Consider the following 15,901-nt stretch of genomic DNA (forward strand, 5'->3'; position numbering starts at 1 on the left):
CTCATACTCCGTTTTGGTGCTTCTACCGGGCTTCTACCCAAGATTGTGCTCCGTTACCTTGTAAACAATGACTACAGATGTTAGTAAAACAAAATTAACAAGGCATAGCAGTTTTGGCTAAAAACTATTTATTTTAGTTTTGCTTTGTGTAACATCTGCATTGGTTAAAGTGGAACACTTCAAAGATCCCGTTCCACACAGTGCACAAATTTCCCCAGCCAGAACCAACAGCTCCCTCGGATTACGGCCATATAAAACCGACCCAGCTGCAACTTAGAGGCCAATGAAGTCCTGCTACTCCCACCACCTCTCTCTCCATCTCTCATTCCCCTTCCATCATCCCAATCAGTGATGTTCTCCCCTCCCTCTCGCCACTCATCCATCTCTCCCCCTCTTCCACCCACTGCTTTCTCTCTCTCTCTCTCTCCTACTCTCTCTCCTAACTCTAGCCTTTCTTTTCTCCTACATTCTTTCTTTTTTCTCATCATCTCTCCATTTCCAATCTCCCACATCCTCTTGGACTCTTTGTGGTCCCAGTCTCAGCGTAACCTATGACTCACCATCCCACATGGAAACAGTTTCACTTCGGATGTGCAGGGGCTTTTATATGATTAACAAAACCTTCCACTCAGGCAGATCTGGGGGAAACACAAAACGGTGCTTTCAGAGGCTTGCTCCTCTTACAATGGGGTCCGAAATTATTGACAGCATTGATAAAAGGTGAGCAATAATGAATGTATAAAATAAATCGTTCAAATACTGAGCTATATTGTTTGCAAAAAAAGGGGAAAATTATATTATTTTATACTAATAAAATTACTCAGAGAAAGAGATTTGGTTTAACAAGTTACAATAATTATTACATTGCTCACTTAACCCAGAAGCCAGCCGCACCAATGTGTAGGAGGAAACACTGTACCGGCTGGAGACCGAGGTTTGAACAAGGAATAGCTAGAGAGCGATGGGACAAGGAAATCCCGGCCGGCCTAACCCTCCCCTAACCCGGACGACTCTGGGCCAATTGTGCATCGCCTCATGGGTTTACCGGTCACGGCCAGCTGTGACACAGCCTGGGATCGAACCCAGGTCTGTAGTGATGCCTTAAGCACTGCAATGCTTAGACAGCTGCGCCACTCGGGAGGCCCGGGGGTATGATCTTTGACCCTCATCCAGGATTATCCGTAATCATGGTAGCATCCACATTAGTGTAGAAACATATTCTATTCTGTTTTATTTACCCCAAATGAACAGCTGTAGTCATTATTTACAGCACAATCTTGGGTAGAATCCCGGTAAAAGCAGAAAAGTGAGTATGAGGGACTTGCTAAAGGCTTGAAAATACCAGGTTTCACTCCCAAACATGAAAGTGTTTAGGAACAGAACGTTTTCCTTAATAGAAGCCTCTCTAATGCAAATTCTAATAAGTGTGTTGTACCGCAGGGTAGCCAGCCGGCTTGGATCATTATTGTTTTTTGTGTTTACTAATGACCTTCCACTGACCTTGAATAAAGCCTGTGTGTCCATGTACGCTGATAACTCAACAGGATACACGTCGGCTGCAACAGTAAAATAAATGACTGACACCCTTAACGTAGAGCAGCAGCACATGTTGCACTTAAATGTACACTGAGGGCAAATGTCAATGACATGCATGTCAATCTCTCTTTGCTCCAAGTTGAGGAGGGATTGACTGCCTCGTTATTGGTCTTTGTGCAAGGTGCGGATGTGTTGAAGCTACCGAACTGTCTGTTCAAGCAGCTGGCACACAGTTTGGACACTCATCGGTAACATACAAGACATGCAACCAGAGGTCTCTTCACAGTTCCCAGGTCCAGAACAGAAGCTAGGTAACACACAGTATTAAATAGAGCCATGACTAAATGGAGCCCTCTGCTACCCCAGGTAACTCAAGCTAGCAATGAAACCAGATTAAATAAACAGATAAAAGAACACCTTATGGCACAACGGTGACTGTGAAGAGACACAGACATTTTTATGGTTTTGTATTGTACACTGAACAAAAACATAAACGCAACATGTAAAGTGTTGGTCCCATGTTTCATGAGCTGAAATAAAATAACCCAGAAATGTTTCAGATGCACAAAAAAGTTTATTTCTCTCTAATATGGTGCACAAATTTGTTTACATCCCTGTTAGTGAGCATTTCTCAGTTGCCAAGATAATCCATCCACCCGACAAGTGTGGCATATCAAGAAGCTGATTAAACAGCATGATCATTACACAGATGCACCTTGTGCTGGGGACAATAAAAGACCATTCTAAAATGTGCAGTTTGTCACACAACGCAATGCCACAAATGTCACATGTATTGAGGGAGCTGTTGCCAGAGAATTTAATGCTAATTTCTCTAACATAAGCCGCCTCCAATGTAATTTTGAAGAATCTGGCGATACGTCCAACCAGACTCACAACCGCAGACCACGTGAATGGGGTCATGTGGGCGAGCGGTTTGCTGATGTCAACGTTGTGAACAGAGTGCCCCATGGTGGTGGCGGGGTTATGGTATGGGCAGGCATAAGCTACGGACAACAATTTGAATGCACAGAGATTCCGTAATGAGATCCTGAGGCCCATTATTGTGCCAGTCATCCACCGCCATCACCTAATGTTTCAGCATAATGCACGGCCCCATGTCATAAGGATCTGTACACAATTCCCGGAAGCTGAAAATGTCCCAGTTCTTCCATGGCCTGCATACTCACCAGACATGTCACCCATTGAACATGTTTGGGATGCTCTGGATCAACGTGTACGACAGTATGTTCCAGTTCCTGCCAATATCCAGCAACTTCAAACAGCCATTGAAGAGGAGTGGGACATCATTCCACAGGCCACAATCAACAGCCTGATTAACTCTGTATGAAGGAGATATGTCGCGCTGCATGAGGCAAATGGTGGTCATACCATATTCCGACTGGTTTTCTGATCCACGCCCCTACTTTTCTTAAAGGTATCTGTGACCAACAGATGCATATCTGTATTTCCAGTCATGTGAACTCCATACATTAGGGCCTAATGAATTTATTTCAATTGACTGATTTCATTTTATGTCAATTGACTGATTTCATTTTAATTGTAACTCAGTAAAATCTTTGAAATTGTTGCATGTTGCGTATATCTTTGTTCAGTATGTTTTGTATTGTATTATGTATGCGATATATGGTTGTCTTAAAATGAATGCACTAGCCGTGGATCGCTCAGGATGGGAGCATCTGCTAAATGGCAAAATTGTAATATAAATGTAGTGCTATGTATATTTATGTATATTATGTATTTTATGTGTTATGTTGTTTCCTGTTTGGACCCCAGGAAGAGTAGCCGCTACCTCAGCAGCAGCTTATTGAGGATCTGAATAAATTCTAAATCTTAATTTATTTATCCAATTATTCCAAAAATAAATTCTCAACCATGGGGATCGAAATGAAATGTTTATCTTAAGGACATTAAATGATACATTTAATCAAACAGCCATTGATACCTAAATGACACAAACCTAAGTTACAGTTTTGACTAAAATCGGCTTGAAAATGTCTGTCTAGCAATGATCAACAACCAACTTGCCAGAGCTCAATTTCTTTTAAAGAATAATGTGTAAATATTGTACAATCCAGATGTTCCAAACTCTTAGAGATTTACCCAGAAAGACTCACAACTTTAATCGCTGCCAAAGGCGATTCTAACATGAACTGACTCAGGAGTGTGAATACTTATGTAAATGGTTAATTCCTGTATTTAATTTTCAATACATTTGCAAAAACTTTGTCATTATGTGGGTAGTGTGTGTAGATGGGTGAGAAAAAATATATATTTAATACATTTTGCATTTAACCTGTTTGGGGTGCAAGCCCGAAATTGGAACGAAAATGACAACAGCTGCAGGGCGCGAAATTCAAAATCTATTTTTTTAAAATATTTAACTTTCACACATTAACAAGTCCAATACAGCATTTGAAAGATAAACATCTTGTCAATCCAGCCAACATGTCCGATTTTTTAAATGTTTTACAGAGAAAACACCACATATATTTATGTTAGCTCACCACCAAATACAAAAGTGGACAGACACGTATGAATATGATTATGATGTATGAATTTTAATTCAAGTAGCATGCACAAGCCAACCGAAATAAACTAAAACCAACCTAAAGAACCCAGAAAAAACTACCTCAGATGACAGTCATATAACATGTTACACAATAAATCTATGTTTTGTTCATAAAAAGTGCATATTTTAGCTATAAATCAGTTTTACATTGATGCTACCATAAATGCTACCACATAGCTACAGCCTGAATCCAGACGGGAGTAGCCAGAGAAAATACATACACCAACGTCGACTACTAATTACACCTCATAAAACATTTCAGAAAAACATATGGTGGATAGCTAATGAAAGACAGATATCGTGTGAATAAAGCCAATATTTCCGATTTTTGAAGTGTTTTACAGCGAAAACACAATATATCGTTATATTAGCTAACAACATAAGCTAGCATAAGGCAGCACTAGCATAAGTCAAGCGCTAGCCTAGCACAGTTAGCAGAGTTAGCATAGCACAGTTCGACAGATATATGAAAAAGCATCCCAAATTGGGTCTTATCTTTGTTGATATTCCATCAGAATGTTGTAACGGGGTCCAATGTCCAGTAGAGTCTTTAGTTGGGTTCCAGAACAAACTATTTCCCTCTTTGGTTAGCAAGCACAATAGCATTGCGGCGCTAACCTCTCCTTTTTTTCAAAAAATTCTTCCAAAACATCACGTCTAAAGTCCAGAATAAATTGCAATAATATAATTAAAGTATATTGAAAAAACATACTTTAGGATGATTTTGTGACATGTATCAAATAATATCGCAGTCAGAGATCATATTCACCGTTATCGACCTTCTTCCAGAAGCCGAGACCAAATTATGCTTCGCGCCCGGAATATTTTTTTAACTGCGCAGGTCTTACAAGAAGGTGTGTTATTCAGTCCATGGACGAGATATTCGACTGCTTTCAATTCTCACTTCCGCATTACAGCCTGATGAAGGCGTGTGACGTGTTTCTACGGTCCTAAGTGTAATGACCTTTTATAGACAAGGTCTTAAAGAGACACATCGCATTTTGGAAATCTCAATTCGGCTGGGAAAATGGCTGTAAAAATATTTCTGTTCGACTTAGAGAGACAATTCAAACCTTTTTAGAAACTATAGACTGTTATCTATCCAACAGTAGTAAATATATGCATATTGTAAAATAAAAAGTTTCTTAGGAGGCCGTTTGAAAATGTGCACATATTTTCCAGTTTTTTCAATATTCAGCTTGCAGCCCAAACAGGTTGCTGTAACATAAACAAATTTGGAATAAGTCAAGGGTATATGAATACTTTCTGAAGGCACTGTGCATGTTTCAAGCAGACCACTATGGTCTCTGTGATCAAGACCTCCAAGGTAACCTGTCTAAATGACTATCACCCTGTAGCACTCATGTAATGTATGTAGCCATGAAATGCTTTGAAAAGCTGGTTAGATCAACACCATCATCTCAGACACCCTGGACCCACTCCAATTTGCATACCGCTCCAATAGATCCACAGATGACTCAACCTCTATTGCACTCCAAACTGCCCTTTCCCACTTGGACAAAAGGAACACCTACGTGACAATGCTGTTCACTGACTATGGCTCAGCATTCAACACCATGGTACCCTCCAAGCTCATCACTAAGCTAAGGACCCTAGGACTGAACACACTCCCTCAACAACTGGATCCTGGACTTCCTGAGGGTAGGCAACAACACATCTGTCATGCTGACCCTCAATATGGTGGCCTCTCAGGGGTGCGTGCTTAGTTCCCTCCTGTACACCCACAACTGCGTGGCCACGCACGACTCCAACAACATCATTAAGTTGGCCTGTGGTGGTAGGTGGTAGGCCTGATAACCGTCGATGATGAGACAGCCTATAGGGAGGAGGTCAAAGACCAGGCAGTGTGGTGCCAGGACAACCTCTCCCTTAGTGTCAGCAAGACAAAGGAGCTGATCGTGGACTAAAAGAAACAGAGGGCCAAGCACGCCCCGATTCACATCGACGAGGCTGTAGTGGAGCGGGTTGAGAGCTTCAAGTTCCTCGGTGTCCACATTACTAAGGACCTATCATGGTAGGGTAACTGCTTGGCATCCGACCGTAAGGCACTACAAAGGGAAGTACGTACGGCCCAGTACGTCCCTGGGGCCAAGCTCCCTACCATCCAGGACCTCTATACTAGGCGGTACCAGAGGAAGGCCCTAAAAATTGTCAAAGACTCCAGCCACCCAAGTCATAGACTGTTCTCTCTTTTACAGCATAGAAAGCGGTACCAGAGTGCCAAGTCTAGGACAAAAAAGGCTCCTGAACAGGTTCTACCCCCAAGCCATAAGACTGCTGAACAGTTAATCAAATGTCCTCCCTGACTATTTGCATTTACCATTTCATTTCCACTAACTCTCATACACCAGCTCTCACACACACATAGACACACACTGCTGCTACTCTGTTTATTATCTATCCTGATTGTCTAGTCACTTTTACCCCTACCAATATTACCTAATTCGCCTGTACGTTGACTCGGTACCAGTACTGCTTGTATATAGTCTCATTGTTATTTTAAAAGCTGAGAACTGCTAGCTAACTGGCAAGCATAAAAACAAACAACAACTTAGAGAGTACAGACCCATACATGGAGCACTGCCAATCCAACACGACTGGTCTGCCGACGTAACCGTCCGAGGGGCTACAACAGACTTCTTCTGCCACGACGTCCCCCATAAAGGTCCTTCTGCTATCCTGCTATCCCCGGCCCGCTAGCTGTCTAATTCGCCGTGTCTCCAGCTCGCCTCCCACTGGTCCCTATGATCACTCGGTTACGCATGCCTCTCCCTAATGTCAATATGTCTTGTCCATTGCTGTTTTGGTTAGTGATTATTGTCTTATTTCACTGTAGAGCCTCCAGCCCTGCTCACTATGCTTTAGCTAGCCAATTTGTTTCACCTCCCACACATGCGGTGACCTCACCTGTTCTAAATGATGTTTCTAGAGACAAAACCTCTCTCATCGTCACTCAATGCCTAGGTTTACCTCCACTGTATTCACATCCTACCATACCCTTGTCTGTACATTATGCCTTGAATCTATTCTTCCGCGCCCAGAAACCTGTTCCTTTTACTGTCTCTTCCGAACGCACTAGATGACCAGTTCCTCTGGTGATGTAGAGGTTAATCCAGGCCCTGCAGCGCCTGCAGCGCCTAGCTCCACTCCCATTCCTCAGGCACTCTCATTTCTTGATTTTTGTAACCGTAAAAGCCTTGGTTTCCTAGCTGTGTCTGAATCCTGGCTTAGGAATGCCACCAAAAATCTTGAAATTTTCATCCCTAACTATAATATTTTCCGACAAGAACTGCCAATGGGGGCGGAGTTCCAATCTACTGCAGAGACAGCCTGCAGAGTTCTGAGTTCAGCCTGCAGAGTACTATCCAGGTCTGTGTCCAAACAATTTGAGCTTCTACTTCTAAAAATCCACCTTTCCAGAAACAAGTCTCTCACCGTTGCCGCTTGTTATAGACCACCTTCTGCCCCCAGCTGTGCCCTGGACACCATATGTGAATTGATTGCCCCCCATCTATCCTCAGAGTTCGTACTGTTAGGTGACCTGAACTGGGACATGGTTAACACCCCGGACATCCTACAATCTAAGCTAGATTCCCTCAATCTCACACAAGTGATCAAGGAACCTACCAGGTACAACCCTAAATCCGTAACCATGGGCACCCTCTTAGATATCATTCTGACCAACCTGCCCTCTAAATAAACCTCTGCTGTCTTCAACCAGGATCTCAGCGATCACTGCCTCATTGCCTGCGTGCGTAATGGGTCCACGGTCAAACGACCACCTCTCATCACTGTCTAACTCTCACTAAAACACTTCAGCAAGCAGTCCTTTCTAATCAACCTGTCCGGGTATGCTGGAAGGATATTGACCTCATCCCGTCAGTAGACGATGCCTGGTTATTCTTTAAATGTGCTTTCCTCACCATTTTAAACAAGCATGCCCAATTCAAAAAATGTAGAACCAGTAACAGATATAGCTGCCCTTGACCAGCAAAACAACATCCTGTGGCGTACTGCATTAGCATCGAATAGCCCCCACGATATGCAACTTTTCAGGGAAGTTAGGAACCAATACACACAGGCAGTTAGGAAAGCAAAGGTTAGCTTTTTCAAACAGAAAATTTGCATCCTGTAGCACAAACTCCCCAAAATTCTGGGACACTGTAAAGTCTTGGAGAATAAGAGCACCTCCTCCCAGCTGCCCACTGCACTGAGGCTAGGAAACACTGTCACCACCGATAAATCCACGATAGTTGAGAATTTCAATAAGCATTTTTCTATGGCTGGCCATGCTTTCCATCTGGCTACCCCTACCCCGGTCAACAGCCCTGCATCCCCCACAGCAACTTGCCCAAATCTCCCCCATTTCTCCTTCACCCAAATCCAGATAGCTGATGCTCTGAAAGAGTTGAAAAATCTGGGCCCCTAAACAGGATGCCTAGTTGCTCTTTAAAAGTGCTTTCCTCACCATTTTAAATAAGTATGCCCCATTCAAAAAAAAATTAACTAAGAAAAGATATAGCCCTTGGTTCACCCCAGACTTGACTGCCCTTGACCAGCACAAAAACATCCTGTGGCCTTCTGCATTAGCATCGAATTGCCCCCGCGATATGCAACTTTTCAGGGAAGTTAGGAACCAATATACTCAGTCAGCTAAGGCTAGCTTTGTCAAACAGAAATTTGCATCCTGTAGCACTAATTCCAAAAAGTTTTGGGACACTGTAAAGTGTCCCATAATAATAAGAGTCCATAATAAGAGAACCTCATCCCAGCTGCCTATTGCACTGAAGATAGGAAACACTGTCACCACCGATAAATCTACGATAATCGATCATTTCAATAAGCATTTTTCTATGGCTGGCCATGATTTCCACCTGGCTATCCCTACCCCGGCCAACATCTCAGCACCCCCCCATGCTTCTCATTCACCCAAATCCAGAAGACAGCTGGGCTAGACAATCTGGACCCTCTCTTTCTAAAATTATCCGCCGAAATTGTTGCAGCCCCTATTACTAGCCTGTTCAACCTCTCTTTCGTATCGTCTGAGATCCCCAAAGATTGGAAAGCTGCTGCGGTCATTTCCATCTTCAAAGGGGAGACACTCTAGACCCAAACTGTTACAAACCTAAATCTATCCTACCCTGCCTTTCTAAGGTCTTCGATAGCCAAGTTAACAAACACATCACCGACCATTTCGAATCCCACCGTACCTTCTCCACTATGGAATCTGGTTTCCGAGCTGGTCATGGGTGCACCTCAGCCACGCTCAAGGTCCTAAATGATATCATAACCGCCATCGATAAAAGACAATACTGTGCAGCCGTATTCATCGACCTGGCCAAGGCCTTCGACTCTGTCAATCACCACATTCTTATCGGCAAACTCAACAGCCTTGGTTTCTCTAATGACTGCTTCGCCTAGTTCACCAACTACTTCTCAAACAGAGTTCAGTGTGTCAAATCGGAGGGCCTGTTGTCCGGACCTCTGGCAGTCTCTATGGGGGTGCCACAGGGTTCAAGCCTTGGGCCGACTCTTTTCTCTGTATACCTCAATGATGTCGCTCTTTCTGCTGGTGATTCTCTGATCCACCTCTACGCAGACGACACCATTCTGTACCTCCAGACGATCTTCAATGCCATACAACTCTCCTTCCGTGGCCTCCAACTGCTCTTAAATGCAAGTAAAACGAAATGCATGCTCTTCAACTGATCGCTGCCCGCACTTGCCCACCCGTCTAGCATCAGTACTCTGGACAGTTCTGACTTAGAATATGTGGACAATTACAAATACCTAGGTGTCTGGTTAGACTGTAAACTCTCTTTCCAGACTCACATTAAGCATCTCCAATCCAAAATGAAATCTAGAATCGGCTTCCTATTTCGCAACAAAGCATCCTTCACTCATGCCACCAAACATACCCTCGTAAAACTGGCTATCCTACCGATCCTTGACTTTGGCGGTGTCATTTATAAAAAAGCCTACGAAACTCTACTCAGCAAATTGAGTAGTCTATCACAGTGCCATCCGTTTTGTCACCAAAGCCCCATATACTACCCACCACTGCGACCTGTATGCTCTCGTTGGCTGGCCCCTGCTTCATATTCGTCGCCAAACCCACTGGTTCCAGGTCATCTATAAGTTCTTGCTAGGTAAAGCCCCACCTTATCTCAGCTCACTGGTCACAATAGCAGCACCCACCCGTTCCACGCACTCCAGCAGGTATATTTCACTGTCACCCCCAAAGCCTAATCTTCCATTGGCCGCCTTTCCGTCCAGTTCTCTGCTGCCAATGACTGGAACGAATAGCAAAAATCACTGAAGCTGGAGACTCATATCTCCCTCACTAACTTTAAGCATCAGCTGTCAGAGAAGCTCACATATCACTGCACCTGTACATAACCCATCTGTAAATAGCCCATCCAACTACCTCATCCCCATATTAGATTATTTTAATTTTTTGCTCCTTTGCACCCCTGTATCTCTACTTGCACATTCATCTTCTGCACATCTATCACTCCAGTGTTTAATTGTTAAATTGTAATTACTTCGCCACTACGGCCTATTTATTGCATTACCTCCCTAATCTTACCTCATTTGCACACACTGTATATAGATGTTTTCCTATTGTACGTTTGTTTATTCCATGTGTAACTCTGTGTTGTTGTTTGTGTCGCACTGCTTTGCTTGATCTTCGCCAGGTCGCAGTTGTAAATGAGAACTTGTTCTCAACTGGCCTACCTGGTTAAATAAAGGTGAAATAAAAAATAAAATAGAAATTGGCTTATCACCCCCTAGTGGCAAAAGTAAGAACAGCCAAAAATGCACAGTTCAAAGAGGACAATAATTATTCTGTCAAGGAAAATATTTGTATATATTTTTTAAGACAAAGTAATTGTGACAGTGTGTAACTAGCTAGGTTTCCATCAAATTGGCTACAGACTTTCATGCAAATATTCTAGAATCTGCTTAAAGAAAATATGCTAATTTCCCACCAGTGGTACATTTCCACTAAACGTCTAACGGAGACGCTGGGAGTGAGAAGGCGGTGGTGGTGGTGAATTTAATACTACAAGAACCATGGCATGAACCAAAACACGAGTAGCATCTGGACATGAAACCAATACTGCCTGGGGAATGGAACTAAGGGACTGACAGATATAGGGGAGGTAATCAGCGAAGTGAGTCCAGGTGTGCCTCATAATGAGGCGCAGGTGTGCGTAACGATGGTGCCAGGTGTGCGTAATGATAATTGCCAGGACCAGTGGTTAGTAATCCGGAGATGTTAAACACCGGAGAGGGGGAGTGAAGTAGACGTGACAAAACAGACTTGTTGGGATAAAAATCAGCGCGTGATGACGTAGTTTATTTTTTCACCTTTATTTAACCAGTGCACCCAAAATGTACTTTTTCACCTACGTTTTCATGTACCAAATAAAAATCAAATGTTCAATGTGTTTCCATCGCATTTTCAACTCTACCGATAGTTTTGTCACAAAAACTGTTGGGTTCAATAGCAACTGTGCCTACTATTGTCTTGGCACCTGTTCCTTTGACATGGTGGGATCTTTTTGTCTCTGTAAAATGAATTATGCCGGAAATGGTGGTAGAAAAATCTTTAAATGCAAATGTTAATATAATAACCATCATAACGAAGTAAATTTGGAGTCACACGATGATATGGTGTGTGGTCCTCCCATTATGACTCGGGAAACCATGCAGTCTATTAGGCTACAGATTAAATTAAGTTATGATGATAACAATGAGCTTGCTGCTTTCAAATAAATACCAAGGGTCTTATTCTGGTGAAATGATGATCGATGCTTGACTGCCGTTTGATAAATAAAAATATTCTCACTCTTATCCATAATCTCAGCATGTACTGTATCTGCGGGTTGTTGGCTAGAGTCATTGTTATCATCATAACTTATTTAATCTGTAGCCTAATAGACTGCATGGTTTCCCGAGTCATAATGGGAGGACCACACACCATATCATCAGTGCTTTTACGCGCGATTTGTGGAGGTGGAGAAGCGTACCCAAGTTGTTGGGTTGTTATTTTTATAGTGAATGAAAATATGCTAGCCAGATACATTCTGAAAATAGTATACATTTCCTTCGCTACATTTTCTGATTAAAAATGCCTATAATATTCCTATCATACCCATATGTTAAGAACTTGATTGATATCCTCGAAAACCTTCTACGGTAGAAACATTCTGAGACAGTTTAATGTGTTTTTTTATTTATTTCAGATGGCTGTCTATCCTGTCCGTTTATAATCTAATGCTAAATTGCAGGTTTTGCAGAATATATTGTTGACTGCAAAGAGCTGCCAAGGCAACAGCTACTCTTCCTGGGTTACAAACACATTAAGGCACTTAGATCACACACAAAAGAAAAGATAAAACAGTACATCATATAACATTACACCACTACATATCTACAATACAAAATGTATAATACCACCTTACAACAAAATTACAATGTACGTGTGCGTAGCGTGCGTGGGCTAGCCTTTGTGTGCGTATGCGTTTGTACTAGCTGTGTGCTAGTAGTTTTACACAGACAGCATGGTGCATTCAGCTTGTCAACACTTCTTAAAAAACAAGTATTGATGAACTCAATCTTTCGTCTACTTTGAGCCAGGAGAGATGGACATGCAAATTATTAATGTTAGCTCTCTGTGTACATTTAAGGGCCAGCTATGCTGCCCTGTTTCCAAGCCAATTGTATCTTTCTTAAGTCCCTCTTTATGGCACCTGAACACAGGAGTGATCAGTAGTCCCAGGGTGCAACAAAACTAGGGCCTGTCGGCCCGCCTTGTTTATAGTTATTATGGACAGACTTCTTCCCCATCTTAGCTACTGTTGTATCAACATGTTTTGACCATAACAGTTTACAATCCAGGGTTACTCCAAGCAGTTTAGTCACCTCAACTTGCTCAATTTCTACATTAGTTATTACAATATTTAGTTGAGGTTTAGGGTTTAGTGAATGATTTGTCCCAAATAGAGTTATTTTAGTGTTTGAAATATTTAGGATTCATAGTCTCTCCCCTTTAACTGTCCTAATTGCCCCATTTTTATAGCCTCAGATCAGCTATTGAGTCTGTAGGAGAGGATCAGCTTGAGCAAAGGGAGGTGTAGAATCAATGATATACAAATAATATGCCCTGCCAAATAGTAGGCTTTGTGCAATAAAGATTTGTATGCTTCGCCTCCCCTGGTTTAATCAATCCCCCCACCAAACACTAATGCACAACCAGACATTGAACATTTAATTGGAGACAGCTTGTGTCAATTAAAGAGCATTTGTTATGATTTTCTGCCTGCAGCAAACCCAGTAGATAATGCTGGAAATACAGGTAAAAAAAAAAATGATAAAACATGTAAGAAAAAAAGCACCTGTCCCTAACCCATGGTGAATCAGAATGTTGACAAGATCAGAATAAAGGATGTTAGCGCCATGTGTAAACGGTGCTATATAATATTTCAAAATCACGTCAGCTGTGATGGAAACAGGAAGTTTTGGTAAAATGTTATGAACGCTGACAAACAATTTGTTTGTTTGACATGGTGGGTTCTTTTTGTGTCAATAAAATGTGTTAAAATGCGAGAAATGGCGGCGGTAACGAGTCACGCAATGACATGGTATGTGGTCCTCCCACAAGGACTCGGCAAACCATGCGTTTCAAATTAGGCTACAGATGCAATAAGTTATGATGAACTTCACAGGGTGGTGAATACACGGTATGAGCTTGATGTTCCTTTCCGATAAATGTTGAGGGTCTTATTCTGGCAATATGATCAATGCTTGACTGCCGTTTTGACAAATGAAAACGTTTTCTTATCCATAATCTCATCATGTAACTAGTTTACATGCAGAGCTACCCGCACTGTACTTACTGGATCTGCGAGCTGTTGGCTAGAGATCACGTGCCAAGACCAGAGTAGGCACATTTGCTATTAAAGGCTACAGTTTTTTGTGAAAAAATATCAGTGGAGTTGAACATGTGATGGAAACACATTGAACATTCCATTTTTATTCAGGACATGAAAATGTCAGCGAAAAATACATTTTGTAAACACTGCGTCATCTGCAACATGTCAGTTTGGTGGAAACGTCACTATTGGGCAAATTCGCATATTTCCTTCATGCATATTTTTTTTATATTCAGGAACCCAGCCAAAAATGAACCTTAGCAACATCATCATGTGTCATATCATCTCATTCAGTTATCTTTTTCTGACATCTCATGCCAACCTCATATTATGACATGAGAGAGATGTCCAGCGTCTACATAGGTGAGTACATGGTCACTGCTACATTTGTGCACAGAAAAATAAATCAGACTCCTGAGTCTGCACAATAGCCACGGGAAGTAGGGGTGCTGAGGATGCTGCAGCACCCCCTGATAAATCACAATTACCCCCCCCCGATAAACTACCCAAAAACATATTCCCGCAGCAATGGTCTGCAGGTCTGTGAACTCTTGACCTCTGCGTCCTCACTTCAAAGCCTCTCCCCCAGCAGCTTCACAACATCTGCATTCTTTTCAGGTTTCAAGTATGTGTTATGGTGCAGTAAACCTGGGTTGGCCCATCCACAATCATCACATTATATCACAAAGGAGTATCTGACAGGGTTATGATTTCAAAGACGCCCCGGGAATACACTGGGAATAGTGAGTTGAAGAGGTTAGTATGTGTGGAGGTTAGTGTGTTTTGAGCTTTCTGGTATAAAATGGCTGCCATGGCATACCCCAGCTGGGTGCTAAGCTTTGGTAAGGGATGAGGTGAGTCCCCCCCATACAATGGAAAGCCTTTTGAGCACCTGGAAAATGTGCTAAGTATAAATCCAACCCAGTCACATTACAAGTCAGTCTAGACTCCTGTTGCTCTATGTCAATCTTTCAGCTGTTACTGTAAACACACCTGAGGTCAATGTAAATAGACTAGGCCATAGATTACATTCACAGGGCATCGGGGAATGGTGTGCGCCTGTGTACACAGATCTCCAAATTCATGACTGTATATTTACAGTGTTGAAAGCAACAGCTGTGCCCATTGTAAGCAGCCCAAAAAACAAGTTGGATCTTCAATCGAAAAGAGACTGGGCTTGATTTTGTCCCCACGCAGTTGTTAGTCTAACATTGATTCCAAAGTTATAAAAAGGTATAGGTTCCACCTGTTGATATTGAGTTTCAGAAATAATGAATGTTACAAGCCCCACACTATTTTAACTGTTGTGAGTCAAGGGGATAATGCAGAGCTCCATTGCAAATACTTTTCAGCGAGTGTAATGACCATAGGCATAACATTGTCATAGGACTGGGCTTCCCCATGACCACAACTGCTAAACCTCTATATTAGCCTACTAACAAACTAAACAAAAAGGAAGAACATGGATAACAGCAACTCAGAAAATACAGATCTTTGAATTCAAAGCCAAAAAAATGCATGTCCACAAAGAGGTATTATTTGCATTAATTCCATGTGTGAAGAATTAGTAGATTACTGTTGATTATTTTCATTTGATGGTGTCCAAAGGCTTTATGTGTGAAGAGCAACAGTAAGTACTTTGTCCATCTCCCCTATTTACATTACAAGCATTAGCAAAATGTTTAGTTCACACATTCATGGTAGTCAACTTTAACTCAAACTGCTCAGAAACTACCCTCACTTTGTCTACCTTCTCTATGTCATCAAGTTCAAATACAGTGATGCGTCCTTGCTCAATATAACTTCATAGCTG

This window comes from Salvelinus fontinalis, chromosome 19, assembly GCF_029448725.1.
Source record: "Salvelinus fontinalis isolate EN_2023a chromosome 19, ASM2944872v1, whole genome shotgun sequence".
Taxonomy (NCBI): domain Eukaryota; kingdom Metazoa; phylum Chordata; class Actinopteri; order Salmoniformes; family Salmonidae; genus Salvelinus; species Salvelinus fontinalis.